Genomic DNA, 16,546 nt, shown 5'->3' on the forward strand with positions numbered 1-16,546 from the left:
CTCAATGTCCCAGTTCTCTTCCCATTGATTGAGGCAAAGGTAGCCTTTTAATAGAATCTGTTTAGCTGGGTTTCCTCTCATTCCCCGTCTAAGCCTGATAAAGAAGGTAAGGGACTCCCTGTCTTGAGACTGAAATTAGACTGATAGACAGTATTCCCAGCTCAGAAAAGAGAGTGATAGAATGTGTTCAAGAGAGGTCAGTCCTCTCTATTAGGGATGAAACCCACCCAGAAAGAAAGGAGAATCATCGCTCTTTCCTTTGGTTCTAATTATTTTGCCGAAATAATGAATTGAGTTCGTATAGGCATTTTGGATGCTGCTATTGCAATAGGGTTTTCTGGCTATATTTTCTGTGACTCCGCCCATTTCATAAAGTATTCTACCTGGTTTAACGACAGCTACTCAATATTCGGGAGATCCTTTTCCTGACCCCATACGTCTTTCTGTAGGTCTTACTGTAACCGGTTTGTCTGGAAATATGCGTACCCATATTTTTCCACCGCGGCGGGCAATGTCACGAAATGCCAGCCGCCCCGCTTCAATTTGTCTAGATGTGATCCAAGTGGGCTCAAGTGCCTGAAGAGCATATCTACCGAAGCAAATATGATTACCTCGAGAGGATATTCCTTTCATTCTTCCTCAATGTTGTTTACGGAATCTGGTTCTTTCTTTTGGGGTTATAGTTGATGGTTCTTTCTCAATTCCATCTCTACTACAGAACCGTACATGAGATCCTCATACGGCTCCTCGAAGGCCGTAAATAAATCTAAGGACCGGGCCGGTTATTTATCTTGATATAGAAATTTGATTTGACCTTACAGCTCTAGTTATCTGTTATTTATTATAGAGTAAATTCCTGACCTCTGAAAAGGTTTAGGCGAAGTAGTTAGGACAGGAAGCATAAGTTAACTCGACACTCGGCAGAGGGCCTCGAAATAGAGGAGAGATAGGAATGCCCTTAGATTAGGGGTAAGTTTCCACACCTGAGGACTAATCCGGATATTAGCTAGTTTATGGGAGATGGACTGATTCATCTCTTTCTTTGGTTCGGGAGTCTTTCTTTATCTTTTGCTCTGAGGGAGTTTCACCGACTAGTCTTGATTATTAGGATAATCAAGATAAGCGCAATTAAGCCACAACCTAAATTCAAGACAGCTCGCCCTTAGCTCAACAAATCGTTACGCTCGGGTACCTTAGACAACTTTTAGCCTTGCCTCCACTTGCTGAAAACACCTTCGCTCCTGCAGAAAAGATCCCATTCATGAGTAGTAATGCCTAGGGCAACATTAAGAAATTCTATTGCGGAGAGGAAAGATAGTTTGAGTCATTGAATTGAAGTTGCTGTCCTTCTTAGCCTAGGAAATTTCTCAGCACGGGAGGCACTCAGACATCAAAAAGAGGGCTACTTCACTATGAAAAAAAGATATAGCTTTCCCAGAAATGCGATTTAGAAATGAACTGATTTGATTCTATTACATGATTCTTATTAGCGTTCGGGAACCAGCAAACTCAATAGTGTTAGGACGTAAAGCCGTTCATCGGGACGCATTACGATAGCTAGGCCGGGTGGTATTAGAGAGGATTTATTTAGCTCGACTGTAAAGGAGAGGTAGGAAGTGACTCATATAGCTATATGAGGTAGGAAGTGACTCTCCCTTTAAGGACGCTTTCAAGATAGAAGGGAAGGTTCGGAGATCTCGAGCAAAGCGAGAGGAAGTGATAACCGATAGTCCGAGGATGGGAACTTGCTTGAACTTCGGGGCAGAGAAGACTTTCCTCGCTCTGTAACTAGAGAGAATTGAAAAACACTCGACTGAAAGGAGAAGAGCGTAGGCAGCTGAAGCGAGAGGGAAAATGTATCTTGATTTCCTTCTCCAGCACCTGCACGAGAGAGGAAGGTAAGGGAATGTTATAGATCAGAGATCGAGGTGAGACCGATCCAAAGATCCTAACCCTCAGAGGAGGAAGTGCCTCGAGCGATAGGTACGGAGTCGCTCGACTGAAAGGAGAGGGACGCAGGATACCAGCCGCGCTTTAGACAGGAGAAGGTCCAGCCTGGGGACGGAATTGACACTAACGCCGGCACGGAAGGCCAAGCTATTCCAGTAAGAAAGCTGTTGAGGGTGCCTTCCCCAACTCACTCTACTTATAGATTACGAAATTACGAAATGTGGTAGCCCTTTCTACTAACCAAAGGAGCTTCTCATTCAGAAGGAAAGCAGAGAATAAAATGTGGGAAGCGAGCTTGCTGCGCCTATCTATGGTAATAGAATCCCGGTGGTAGTATTTTCTCTTAATAGAGGGAATAAATAAGGTAATTCCTCACCAATGCAAGGCTGGAATAAAAGAACAGCCAGATTTGACTTACTAATAGGAAAGAAAAGGCGATTGTTGACTTGTAAAGACGGGAAGAGCAGGGATGAACCCAGAAGGGATTGGCTTCACGAATGCTTAGCTCAGAACCTAAACTGCTGGCTTTCTCGCATTGAAAGTATCTGTTGAGGGAATCTATCCCAAAGGTTTGCCCAAGGCTGCTTAATGAGCGCCCCTTGAAAGAACAAGAGCAGCATTCATTCCACCTGCGGAAGTCTCTTAACAACCTCTAAATGTCCCCTTTTGGCTAGTATTATCCCTCATCTAGAAAGAAAAGTGGGGGCTTAATAGAGCTTGCATCTAAGGCGAGGGAGTGAGATGAATCTCTTTCTTTTCGTCTCGTTAAGTGGCCTTGAGCCTGAATTCTGGCACAAGAGATAGTCAGACTGTCTCTTCTCTTCTTGCTTCTCTTCTAAGGTGGGGGATTTTGAAAGAATCGCTTTTTAGCCACCCCTGACTTAATTATCGTATTTGAATAAAGCGATGTGAGGTCAACCTCGAGGGGAAATCGACGGAAGTCTTGTTAATAAGCGAAAGAGTGTACTATCGAATAAGGAAGTTACTATTGGAATCTTGCTTTTGTGATATTTGTCTATGATAAGCTTCGCCTTAGATCAGAGTGGTCGTAGATCGTTGATGAAAGTAAGTTTGGAATAACTTATTCCACTCTTTCTTTATTTGTTTTGAAACCTGTGCCTTTAGATTTAGAACAGAGCAGGACCGAGTCTTGTTACTTATAGCTTTGAACTTGTTTGGTGTAAGAGAACCGGTTTTGTGGAACCATATTGGATGGTCGGTAGCTTGTTTTACTCGAGTCAAGAAGGGCGCTCCAAAAAGGAGCGAGAGATTCCTCTGGAAAAGGGCCGGTAAAGACTGATCGTTAAGAAGATTTGGGGCGATGAATAATGGGCCATGTGGGCGAGTCAAGTGGGTTCTCACCGTAAGAGAATGTCGTCTTTTCGTTCAGTCGAATAGAAACTATTAAAGCAAGCGTGTTTGAATTCTGATCGCTTTTACGCGAGAAAGGGGTTCCCCTGATCAAAATAGAGATTACCAAGGAACCATGCATAGGCATAGCACTGAATAGGGAGCCGCCGAAGACACCAGCTACGCCTAACATGTGAAATGGGTGCAGGTGCATAAGGATGTTGTGCTCAGCCTGTAATACAATCCAAATGTTTTTTGTACAATTGATTCCTAGAGGCATCCCATCTGAAAAGCTGCCTTTACCAGTTGGGTAAATCAATAAAACAGCAGTAGCAGCCACAACAGGAACTGAATATACAACATAAATCCAAGGGTGCATACTCAGACGGAAATATTGTTCCCACTCATGGCCCATGTAACAAGCTACACCAAGTAAGAAGTGTAGAACAATTAGCTCATAAGGACCGCCGTTGTATAACCATTCATCAACGGATGCCGCTTCCCGTATTGGGTCAAAGTACAAACCTATAGCCGCATAAGTAGGAATAATGGCACCAGAAGTAATATTGTTATAAAGTAGAGATCCAGAAAGAGGTTCACGAATACCATCCCACTGGAGGTCTAATAAAGGCAGATGCCTACGCGGGATCATTATGAACAGGTTACGAGACCTGAAGCGGAAGCGGCTATCGAACTGTCGGGGGGACTGGATCAAATCAACTACTCGGTAAACCGGATCTCTAACAGGCACTGGAATTGGACGGTGGCGCCTAGGCATCCCCGCAATGGGAGGATATTCAAAACGATTTAGAATTCGTACTGCCATCCTTGCTTCTGCCCCCGTTGCCTCTGATAGCAATGCCCCCGCCTCCCTTTCTGTCTCTGTTACTCCTTTCTCGGGTCTCGATCTCAAAAGGGAACTTGTATGAAAATAATCGATATCTTTCAGGTTCTCCCGGCTCTGAGACAGGCTCTTGTTCTAGCAATGGGTAGGGATGCCTAGCAAAGGTGAATAATTAGGCAATTCTGCTGCTGCTGGTTCATATGGCGATGCTGTTGGTCATGGAAAAATGGATGATACGGAAGGGTCTGCTTCGACGCTCCCGACCTTCAACTCCTGACTATGTTATGGCTTTCGAGCCTATATGGGAGCTTGTGGCGGCTCAGATGCTTTATCAGATGCTTCCCTTGCCACAGATATTTAGAACTATCTTAGTCACATCGCCCGACGATCTAAGTTCGTTGATAAAGTAAGAAAGAAGGGTAGAACTCCTGAGAAGACAGCGACAAAACAAGCCTTTGTGGTGGAACCTATAACATCAGGTGCTACCTCAGATGAGAACATGAGACCAAGAGAAACTTCTAGCCAAACCAAAGAGACTAAAGCCGAATCTTCTCAAAGTCAAAGAAGAAACAGCCCCTCCAAAGTCTCTAAAGGAGAAAGCAAATAGAAAGAAAAGTTTGCCTTTCCTGAGGAAGAAGTACATGACTTCTTCAAAGGATTTAGAGAAGAACACTAAATCTCATCGAGTTGCCAGACTCTAAGCGTCCACATGAAGCAGATCGTGTAGGGGATTGCCCTTACCACAGAAAAGTGGATTGGAGAATCAGCTTATTTGGAGACAAGAGAAGCATAACTGACTCCCGGAGTACCCATGATAAGGCTTACTTGCTGAGCCCTTGGATTAGCAGTATTGCAAAACGAAGGTTGGTGACCCAGGAACATGAACTTCTTTGTCAAAATTTGGTCTAGAACCAGTCCATCGCCTAAGAAAGAAGATTCCCTCGCCCTACTACTAAATAAAGTAATTCCCGCTTTCGGCTTATGTCCGTCCTCAACAGGAAGAAGAAAAGAGCAGCTGATGAATTCCACTGTTCGGCTTCAGCCCCATCTCCCAACATGCTATAGGTCGATCGCTCAAGAGAAAATCCATAGGGGGATGAACCACCGGGGGGTTTTCCATTTTTACTCTTGTGACAGTTCGAATTATTTGTTTATTTTATGTAGTGCAAGCTTCTTTCTTTCCGTTCCTACGGTTGCTTCTAGCAAATAGGTAGGACTTGAGATAGTCAGCTCCTGCTCGTAGCGCAAGGAAAGAAAGGCTTTTAACTCGCCTAGCCGCCTTCAAGACTCCCGATGAACCTCAAAGCACTTCGTACCTCGATGCGCTTAGCTCTTCTTTTTTATTTACCTTGCCTTCTACTTACCGCTTCCGGAAGTTCTTCCATCCATCCCTTCCCAACAGCGAACCGAAGCACCTAACCGTCAGTCTCAGTCTGAGCTCTCTGGAGCAGTCCTATTCGTGTAAGCCGGGTATTCATAAGAGCAGTTCCTAGCCGCATAGACTTTGACTTTTCTTAGTAGGGCGAGACAAGGGAGAAGGCAATCAGAGTAGGCTTTTACCGGCTTGAAGCTGGGTCGCCTTTTTCAGGGCCTGTTTTCATACCCTCCTTTGCCGGAACTCCTAGGCCCGGAAGGAAAGTCAGAGATGGTTAGCGGCTCGAAGAAAGATCTCCTCCGAAAGAGGAAGTGAAGTTACAAGACGGCGGACGGGTAGGTGCAAAGAGGAAGCTGCCACTTCCTTATATACATAATACGCATACGCTATGGATTGAGGAGGGGAGCGCTACAAGCCCATTAGATTAGTTATCAAATGAATGATCTTTCCATCAAGCAGAAGGCTAGTTGAAAGAAAACGGCATAGAATGGAATGTGTGAAGCATCTAGCTAGCCTGACAGTTAAATCAGAGTTCTTGACAGGTCGGGTTCATGCCCGAAGAAAGAGGCCTGCGACGGAACTAATCTCCTTTAGAAGGCGGAATGGAATTGGACAAAGAGAAGATAAAGAGGAGCCTTCAGCCCTCTCCTTATCAGTCGAGAGCTTCGCACCACTCTAATAGTTCGCCTTACGGCTCACCTTGTATGCTATGAGTGACTGCGTACCTAGCATGCTTAATCCCCTCTCCTTTCAGTGATCTCATACCTCTTCGCTTAGCTCGAGTGATTGAATACCTAAAGCTTAGAAAGAGCTCAATCATTCCTCTGGTCGAGATACTGCGTAACCTATAGCTTCGCTTTTCAGTACAATCCTATTCTACCCTTAGTGTTTTTGAGTTTAAAGCATTGGCAGGGAAGTTCTATTATTAGGAGCTTACTATTTATATTGTGTTACAAGCAAAAACTTAATCTTCAAAGGGAGGAAATACCAGTAGTCAAGTTAGCTAGCTTGAAGCTAAAGAAGTTGCCCTCTAATAGGAACTTAGAGGCCTAGAATAGATTCTCCTCCAACACCCTGGCATTCTCTGCCAATTCTAGTATCTGGCCCGAGGGAAGAGACTAAGAAAGAAAGCCACTAACACTAAAAAGGCCAAGGCCTTAGGAAGTAAATAGGAGTGGAGCGCTAGTCCTTCTATTTGGATATAAGCCCCTCCTGAAACAGATCGGGGACTAAAGGCAGTATAAGAGAATCTGCCTATTCCCCATCAGTTGCAGTTGAATATCTTCATTTCTGGTCCATAACCGGAAGACTTCCCGTCCAGAAGAAGGAGTGAAGCTTGTTGAGATTAGTCTTTCGATTTAGTAGTTAGACAGCTGTACTTGAGTTGAGAGCCAAGTAAAGTCACTAGTTTAGTGTTCTCTCATACAATCCCGATCGGAGATTGAGATTGTATGAGACATCAAACGACTTCTTACTTTGTTTCCTGGCATTCGCCCCAACTAATAGAGGTTTTGGAGTTACGGGTTGTTTTATCCCTGAAGGGTTGGTTGAGTAAGACATTCCCCCGGGCACGAATGCAATACCAATCCAAATCTTTCTTCCTAACTACCTACTTCCATATTATTATAAATAAACCTTCCTTTCCGGGCTAGGACTGAGATCGGACTTATCGAACCACGTTAGCAATCCGGTTCAGGAAAGCAGGTAAAGACATCCAATGAGCTAGATTCCGATCTTTCTTTCTATACGCAATTAAATATTTTCTTTGGGCTTCCATGAGTTAAAGAGCTTCTCTTTCTTGGACGAGAGCCATATTAAGTTAAAAGCAAAAGAAAATAAATAAGTTTCAGAATGAGCGAATAAGAATTTTGATTGATTACAGACATCGAATAGACAATCTTTTAGACTATTTTGAAACTATATAATCGAATCAGTAGAAAGGAAGAAGAAATGCACCGGTTTCTAATTGAAGAAGAGCAGAAAAAAGGATATGACACTCTTGAAGTCAGTTCTGTCGTCCTACTCGTTCTCTTGTGGGTATGACGAGCGGCTGCGGGGAACTCCGCGAGGGCAATAGGCCCACAGCACCTTATATGCATGGTTCTTAGCTCATCCCATACCCCAAAAAACCAAAAGATGGAAAACAGGGGAATGGCCGGTTATGGAAGGAAAACCCCTTTACCCCCTGCTTCCAGGGCCATCAGGGCCGGAAGGAATGCCAGAAGCAAACGATTCCGTCGCACTGTGTAAGCAAGCAGACAGGCAGGGCAAGAAAGACCACGGGCCAGTTCTCCCAAGATGCGGTCAAGCACCCTCCAGTCCATTTTTCATGTAAAAAGGAGCGCTAATCCCAAGAACAGAGGAGAAGATACCCTCGCTGGACCAGGACGAGGCTGCTACTCTATCGACGCCTGTATGCGGACACAACTGAAAGGGGGTGAGCCTTTCCCGTAATCCGACATGGACCTAGAACTCGCCCTTTCGGTACCTGTCTAGCAAGCTTTTTCTCTGCCGGTAGCTGGTCAAGAGTAAAGGCGAAGCTTGGATCCGCCTTAGAAGCAGAAGAAAGGTTCGCACTGAACACTTTTCCAATCCAAAAACAAAAACACGAAACAAGACACACATGGGCAGGCCCAGCAAACACTTCTCTCTCTTATGTAAAGACAGAAATAAGAAAATATCATAAGAGAAGTGAGGATCATGTCAATCACTGTCAAATCGAATGGAGAATGACACAAAGGCTTCAGTGCATATCCCTATAGGAAAAGAAGTGAAAAGCCCCTAGTCCCCAGGCATAAAAGTATGGGCTGGAAAAATTTCCAGAGATATGGAATGAAATCAAAAAGAAAGAAGAGAAATTGGGCCATGTTTCCCGAGAGAGGCCGCCTTCTCTCAGGCCAGCAGTCTTCTACTTTTAGTCGACTGCTCTATGACGGGCTTCCCTCTATCCTGGGCCCTGCTCGCTCGTCTACGCTCCGACCCAGAAAGTAATAATTGAAAAACGATGTTTCCCGTCTTATCCTCGTAAATGATTGGTGTCAGAATTTGTCACTGATCAGTCTCATCCGTGTAAAAAATTGGAATTTACCCCTTTTTGGGGGGCAGGTACTCCCTAATCAGGTCTTTGAGAATGCCTTTTTCTTGTTCTATTCTTCGTAACCATTCCCGAATATTATCTGGATCATTTTCCAAAGAAAATTCCAGTGATTCCATTATATGCCGGGCGACTTCTGAGTTTAGGGTCCTCTGCTCGGGAAAAAGAGTGGTCAAAGGCCCTATTCCTTTCTCCGATTCCTCGCGAACTCGTTCTGTTATTAACGCGTGAAGCTCCCTTTTTAGTTCGGAGACTTCAGCAGAGTGACCTTCTTCAGCCGGGGCTGGCGCCTGCGGTAGCGCTTCTTGCTCTTGAGCCCCCCCCGGGGGGGCGACCGTATTAGCGGGGGCGTTTTGGGTGTTTGGTTGGGCAACCTCTTCACCTTGCTCATTTGGAAAGGGTTCCCCCAGGACGGTTAGATCGAAAGACGTCCACCCGGAACCCCTACTGCTACCCCCTATTTCACTTCCCCCTCCCACTGAGATGGAGTTGGATCCGCCGGAAGATGCTGAAGCTCTGTCCGGATCCATCATGTGCAAGCTGGAACCTACTACCGAACCGACAATGCAAAAAAGAAAAAGGGGAAGATCCCTCCCAAGAAGCCGACTAAAGAGGCAGCGGACCCCTCTTCCGAGTAGCATGGATTGGAGTCTTTCTAAGAATTGCGGACATTCCAATCCAAGCACCAGACAGAGACCGGTGAGAAATACAATACAAAGCAATAGCTTTGCAATTCTCCCAAAAACCATTTTCAGTCTTACCGAAATAGGATTTCCTATTTGTGCCATATGCGACTTATTTGGACTTTTTCTCCTTTTTTCTTCCCGCTTTAATATTTGTTCTTGAAAGTCTTCGTTTCCGTGTAGAAGCAAACTCTCCAAATTTATGACCAACTTTTCCTTCAGTGATCTTACAACGAACAGGACTTTTTCCATTGTAAATTTCGAATTACAAATTCTCGTCACCTTTTTTTTCATTTCGTACTTTCTGTTTTTTTTTTTCCGCTCCCCCTTTCCCAACAAGGGAAAGACTGAGACTTTTGTCAAAACACTTACGCTACGGGCTTTTCGGAGTTCACCTGTAGGTCAGAATTTTTTCTCAACCAGGCCTCAACTGGTGGAAAAAATTCACTTATTTCACACAAAAAAATTCTTCTGGTTTGGTTCTGCCTATCTATGTTATTTCTCGATTTTCCGTTGAAGTGTAGTGCTACTCTCTTTGGTTTTTCTCTTCCCGCTTTAATATTTGTTCTCAAAAGTCTTCGTTTCCGTGTAGAAGCAAACTCTCCAAATTTATGACCAACTTTCATCCCCCCAAAAAACGGCTTTAGGCTACTACCACTGTGATGTGAGTGGTTCCAATTGGTTTTTGTTTCCCAATTATCCTGGCCGGAACTTGTATGCAGCACTTGTACGAAGGTGCATGCATAAAGGTTTGGAACCCTATACAAACAAGGTGCTGCTTGCTGCTCGCCCCTATCTCTAAAGGGGCTTATGCACTCCACTCGCTGCCTACTCTACTCGTTACCACTAAACGACGAAGCAAAGAGCGGAAGGAGGGACTTGAACCCTCAACCTCAGCCTTGGCAAGGCTATGCTCTACCATTAAGCTATTTCCGCCAGCAACGGTAGTGGCGAAGCACTACTGAGCAATTCACGTATCACTTGATACGGACGACTTCTTTTTTTCCGCCGGACCACACTCTTAACCTCCGATCGAGCTACGAGCACGAGTAGGTAGGCGGCTAGAGGGGAGGGGCAGCGGCTGGGCTGCCTTTTCAATCAATCTCCGGCCGCCCCTGACCTAATAAGGCCGCTATTGGTGCGAGTTGTAAGGAGTCTTGGTCTCGAGTCGAGCTGGGGCGTCATTTCATTCTCGTAACGGGAGTGAGTGCACCGCAAGACCAGACAAGTTACTCCCTCGCCTCGCAGCGGTGGCATCTGTCTTTTAAGTTAAGTCATCTCCTAAGACGGCTCCTCTTATTCTACGATAATCCAAGCAGCAGCTCCACGAGTCCGCTCGGAACCAGTCGATTCCTGAGCCATTCGTTCTCCCCTCTCGGTTGGCGTTTGCCAGCCACTAGAGCAAGTAAGAGAACAGAACCTACAGTGAATGAACTTAAAGAACCGCATGACCGGATTGTACACCTTTGTGTCTGGCTATGTATATGGATGTGCATAAAGAAGGGACGGGACATCTCTCTCCTTTTTTTTTGGGGGGGGAGAGAGAGGGAATAAGCTGCAGCGGCACCTCACGAACTTCTTACTGGGTCCATCCTCCTATAAGCTAAGCATTTGCGAGTGTTTGGATGCACGTGTTTTGCCTGCTTCCTTCATCTTTCCTTGGACGAAAGAATACCCAAAATAAGGTCACTTCACTGGAGAAGAAAGAGGAGTCTTAGGGTTATGCCTGCCCCTTCTTCTTTCCTCTAGCGGGCTTTGTCTCATATCCTTCTTTAGTTGCCTCCGGCTACTCTCGTTATCAAACAATTGAGACTTAGGATCGGAGACAGAGGGATCCGCTTCGTGCGAAGCTGCAGCGAAACCCGAAAAAGGGTCCGGCACAGGCGGTGGATTGAAGCCACCATTCATTCCTCCCACGCCAGCACTCCCCTCCAACGTCGGGTAGAACTGAGCTACTGCTCTGCTCAGTTCATCCATTAATAGCAGGAAGAGAGAACGAAAAATAATAAAAAGAAGGAGTAGCTCGAACATCACAAAAAGAAAAACCCTGATTTTTAATGGAAGTAGCCGAAGCAGGGGCAGCCGACACAAAATCAAATCCCTAGCTAGGTCTTATACCTACTTCAGAAAAATAGAAATAAAGACGAACAGTTAGAGATCGAAATGAAAAAGAAAAAAGTTCATTGTTCCGTCTAACGAATTGTTTTTTTTTTCGCCACACCGAGGTGAGGGGAGTCGAACCCAACCAAATCTTCCATCCCGGACCCCAAATAAATAGAATCTTGGAAGAATCTCTTTATTATATATATATATATTATTATAGATCAGAAGCAAGCAAACTGTCTTGTTGACCTTAGCGCAACGTCTTTCTCTTAAGGCGCTCGTTGCTTCTCTTATATTAAGATATTTCTCTTCTTTATTTATTTTACCTAGTGCTCGTCAAAGAGAGATTTGCGCTTGTCCTTGCTAATTAGTCTGTTTTACTATATATCGGTCTTCAGCATATCGGTTTTTAGCTCTATATACGGAGATCGAACAGCGCAGCGGGCAGCGCTGGGAGATTCTCTAAAGAGTACTCAAAAAGCTTATATGCAATGCATTTCTTACTTCACAGATTCCAATTTGTACTCCTTCTCCCTAATAAAGTGTACTCCTTCCGCGCCCACCTTCGAGCCCCTACCTAAATAAAAGCACCCACCCTTGCCAGAGTCCTCCGCAGCGCAGATCTTAGAGCCCGTCTCAGTCCAGTCCGGTGCTTGTTTCCTTTCCTCCCGTTTTGCTATCGCTGCTATCCTTACGAGCCCCAGCAAGAGAACTCCCGCGCTAAGGCGCTCCGCTCAAGCCTATGAAAGAAAGAAAATCCGGAAGGAATAGAAGAGGATTAGGGTTTAAGACTCGCCCGAACTCCCGAACTGGTAAAAAATACTAGTAGCTAGTTGGTCTCACTCTTCTTATAGATTAGCAGGTTATTCTGTAATTCTCCTTTCGCCTTATCAATAAATAAATACATTTTCTATTAAAGTTACAGTTGGCTGCCTCATCTCGAAAGCAATGACTCTTATTCCTACCCCTACCCTTATGGGTCATTAAGGAACTCAACTCATGAGTATCGTCCGGTTAATAAAACGAGCGATTCCGCTTCTTCTTCTTTTGCTTCTTCTGCAACTACTGATTATTAGCTTTCCTGAACTTCACTTCTACCATAAGGGAAAGAGCCAAGCTGCAGCTATTTCTTCCCATCTCTCGAAAGATCCTGTTAAATACGCCCCTAGCCCTATAAGTAAGTAAGGTGGGGTGCGGAGACCAAGGTTCAGTTCCTATTGAGTCAGATGTGGGATTCGTTTCATATCATCGATGTATATCAAATTGATAGAGTTCATGTACAGCCGATTCTGTAATAGCGGCTACGAGTACTCAAGCTGCGGTAATGACTCCATCAACAGTCAAAGAAGAAGAAGCCGAAAGCACCAGTCTCCAAAAGCTAGCTGAAAGAGAAAAGAGTTAATAACTGACATCGGAGGCCCATTGAGGAATGCCGGAAGTTCTCACTTATGAGAAAGATCATTTCAATACTGAAAGCTCGACTATAAAGGAGGGCTGGCAAGTGTGCATAAATGTGCTAGGCTCCTTGCCTTCCTTCCCCTATCATGCCACTAGTTCAGCAGGAGCTGCTATTGAATCCGGGTTAGCCATAAAATAAGACGACGAAACTGCAAGGTTTAGGCTTTATTTTTCTTGCTTTCCTGCTTTATTGCTTTAGTGTCTTGCTAGCCCTTCCATTTCGCATAGTGAAGGTTGCTAGTTACTAATGTAGGCATGTCTTTTACAATCCGACGGAAGTAGATAGGACTGTGTTGACTGAAGCTTTCGGTGCCTAGCGCTCTTTGCAATTGAATCAGAACTAGAATCCCCTTGCTTATCCGGGTCCGAGGGTTCAAATGCAAGAGAAGGAGCTGCTCTCTTTGCGGTGAATCCAATACCTGTAGTGCTTCCCTATCGCTCTGATTCAGCTCCGGGGGTGATCGCTAAAGCAGCAAATGGGGAATCTTTTTGAGCTTCCGGGAGCCTGCTTGGAGTGCGTTCCTTCCCTCCCACTGTAAAGAGTAAGCCGTTCGTGCACCTTACCCAAGGTTCACTCACCTGAAGATCTTTCACCTTCGGTATTGCACAAGCAGCTGAACTGGACTAACCAAACTCTTATCCATATCTGTACTAACCTTGGTAATCAGCCAAAGTACCTGAAGGATTTACAGAATAGCCTCAATGCCATTCAATCGAGTTTGGATAATTTAAACATACCAGCTACTGAGCATATTGAAATAAATTAAGGAGCTGGTGATGTTTCTGATGCAAGCGAAGAAAGTCAAAATGAAGAATCCGCAGCTAAGTAGCTAACTAGCTGACTGTAGCTAACAAGATGTCGCATTCTATATGCAACCTCTTCTTGCAGCGGATAGGCATAACATTCTCTACTCGGGCAATGAGCTACCCCTCGGGCTGGGAGTTGAGTTACGACTCCGACTATGACTACTAGCTTGAGCTTTGTCTCAGGAGTTCATGCATGTGGGCCGTACTACAGTTCAGCTTCTGGAGTGGTGGCCGGATTGCCCCACCTTTCCCCTGGAGACTCTCAGACAATGGATTGGTATCAGCGGTCTGCCTGTTCACTGTTGGGATTCCACTTCCTGAAGCGAAGTGGTGTCAAGCTTTTTTTCCCTGGTAGCTATTAATGAAGAGACATTAAACCTGGATGATCTTGTGGAGAAAAAAGTTCATATGGAAATCCCAGTGGGATTTGGTATTCCAACATCGCACGCATTGATGAAGTGGGTGATCTTCAAAGGCCGGTTTCTTTCCGACCCATTCTGGTCTCGGCGGGGACGAGAGTAGGACAGCCAAACGAGATGTGGCTGCTTCAGCGCAAGAGAAAGAGAGGCCCCTCGTACAAAGCCTTTTCTTTCCCGCGTGGAAAAGGATATATATAAATTCAGTAGAGGACTAGCTCGCATAATAGGTAGGGGTGAAGTACGCAATTTCTTTCGTTCTTTATAATAAATGTATTCCCTTCTAAGGGCATGTACTACGTAGGGCCTGTCGGCCCGGTCATAATGATCGGTCTATCTCCTTTCCCCGGAGTAAAGGAAGGAATTGAATTCGTTTATTCCAATAGTTTAGGAGTTCGTCTCTATGCATATAATTTATAAAATCAAAATGTGTTCAATGGCTGTCATGTTTGGAAGTGAAGTACTAGAGGTGTCTTCTCCTTGACTTTATTTATTTTTCTAGTTTGATCTCCCTCTTCCCTTTCTCGCCACAAGGAGCTCTTCTATAAATAAACAAATAGGGAGGCGGAAGCAATCAAAGTGATGCGTAAGGTTGGGGCTTCGGGATGGACTCATTTAATATATAAGCTTCAAGACTGTTTGTGTTAGACTTCCCTTTTTTAAGAGCTCCGCTAGTTAACATAGGGAACTAGTCTGTCGTATAGAAGAGATAGAGTCTATCCCTAATTGATTGAGTATGAAACCATTTTAAATAATTAGCAAGCGCTAATCTTTTTTTAATGAATTGGCGAATTGAATTGAATGAAGGTACAAAAGAAATAGGTGCTTGAGCTGTAACTCTCGCATCAGCTGGATCAGCTTACGCTATTGGAAAGGGTAAGTGCTTCCGAGTTGAAAAGGAAAGCTAGCGAAGCTAAAACAAAGTGAAAAAGTTCTGATTTAGGAGACCGTAAGGAAGATGCGGCTTTATAGCTATATTTATGTTTCAGTATGCTAGACCCCTCCCCTCCTCTAGTTCAAGAGCTTTAGGCCGCTCTGCTCTAGTTGCTTTTCTATGTTGAGTGAAACTCGACTGGTTGGAGAGGAGCGAAAAGCCAGGATGGCTTGGTAGAGAACACCAGACGTCAACTTGTCAAGTTGAGCCTTGGAAAGGTTCAAGTGGACTCTTCGTGAGTCCAGCGAAGCGCGCTGACCCAAGTAGTCCAGCAGGATGCTCGACCAACAGGGCAGCGCCCACTTCGTGAGGAGTGACCCGGAAGCTACCTCAACGGTCGGGTTTAATGTGCTGTGCACAACCGCGACTGTGTGTGGACATGAAGACCTACGTGCGTGGACTCGGAGTCCTGGGTAGGGTCTCGTGAACCATACTTGGAAGGATAAAGAGTCATTATCGTGAACTTCTCTACGACTCTGTTTGACAAGTTGTTGCGTCTGAAGACTATGTTATTATTATATCCAATACGCTCCCATAGTGCAGATCCCTGTAACTTCGAGGGTTGATGGTCCCATCTCAACGTCATATGATGTGTGGATGCCGAGTCAGCAGAAGGACCTAGTACAGTTGGTGCATCAGATGTACTCTTTAATTCATTTATCAATGACGATAGGTGAATCATCATGGTCCCTAGACTGTGATGTTTTCCATGGAAGAGATAACAGGCTCTACCGCGAGAAGAGCCAAAATGCGCGAGCAAGAGCTTACCATTTTCTTTTTTAAAAGACCTCTTTCTGAAGGCTTTTTTCCACCGAAAACTAGAGAATCATGCTTCGTTCGACTGGCTGCAGCAACAGACACCCAAGCATCAACTCGGATAAAGCTGAGCAAACCAAAGCTTATCACTGCTTGCGTAAGTAAACTACCTCGATCAAATCCTGATTATTGAATTTATTATTTCACTGTCCTAACGGGAAAGAAGAAGGAATGAATATTCTTAGTAGCCTTCCTGAAGAAAGGAATACTAGTAGCACAGGTTACGCAGTATCTTGACTGAAAGGTTCAGTTGCAGAATAAGAATAAAGGTAAGCCGTCTGGTCAAAGTACGTATTTGAGGATTGCCTCTCCATGAGAGATGTCTTCCTCCTCATTTTCCAATAAAAAATTCAAATAGGCTTGACCTTTCTGCTTGGGTTATTTGTGACAGCTGGACCCTCCGCATAATCATTGATTATTGACTTCTCCGTAATCGAAGCTGCCATCGACCCCTGCTGATAACCTCTCCTTGTAACTTTCCTATGTATGGTCTCTCCACTAAGCTTTGATCTACGCGCACTAGCATCCTCGGCGACTAATGCCCTTCTGCTGGTCTTTCGTCCATTACCTATGGTCTTTGGTAAGTAGTCTATAGTTCACTTTCGTCTATGGCCTGCCCCGCTCTCTTTTCAACTTAGTTATTAGTACTTCGGAGTGGTGCATACTCTCCTGCTTGGCTATTGAATGAATCTTATGCTTGTCAGGTCAACTCCTGT

General features: G+C 44.8%; 1 long non-coding RNA gene and 1 other non-coding gene across 2 annotated transcripts; both read right to left on the reverse strand.

Annotated features, from left to right (window-relative positions):
* Nucleotides 1–518: 518 nt before the first annotated feature.
* LOC114757190 (uncharacterized) lies at nucleotides 519–15,328 on the reverse strand. The gene is made up of 3 exons (XR_003741543.1): nucleotides 15,318–15,328; nucleotides 2,138–2,140; nucleotides 519–664 (listed from the first exon to the last, which is right to left on the reverse strand). It is a non-coding gene; the product is annotated as an uncharacterized LOC114757190 (long non-coding RNA).
* On the reverse strand, nucleotides 10,161–10,232 carry TRNAG-GCC (transfer RNA glycine (anticodon GCC)). Its single transcript has one exon. It is a non-coding gene; the product is annotated as a tRNA-Gly (tRNA).
* Nucleotides 15,329–16,546: the final 1,218 nt, after the last annotated feature.

This window comes from Neltuma alba, unplaced genomic scaffold (assembly GCF_004799145.2).
Source record: "Neltuma alba isolate B1F8T4 unplaced genomic scaffold, ASM479914v2 tig00010579_pilon, whole genome shotgun sequence".
In the NCBI taxonomy this organism is placed as follows: Eukaryota; Viridiplantae; Streptophyta; class Magnoliopsida; order Fabales; family Fabaceae; genus Neltuma; species Neltuma alba.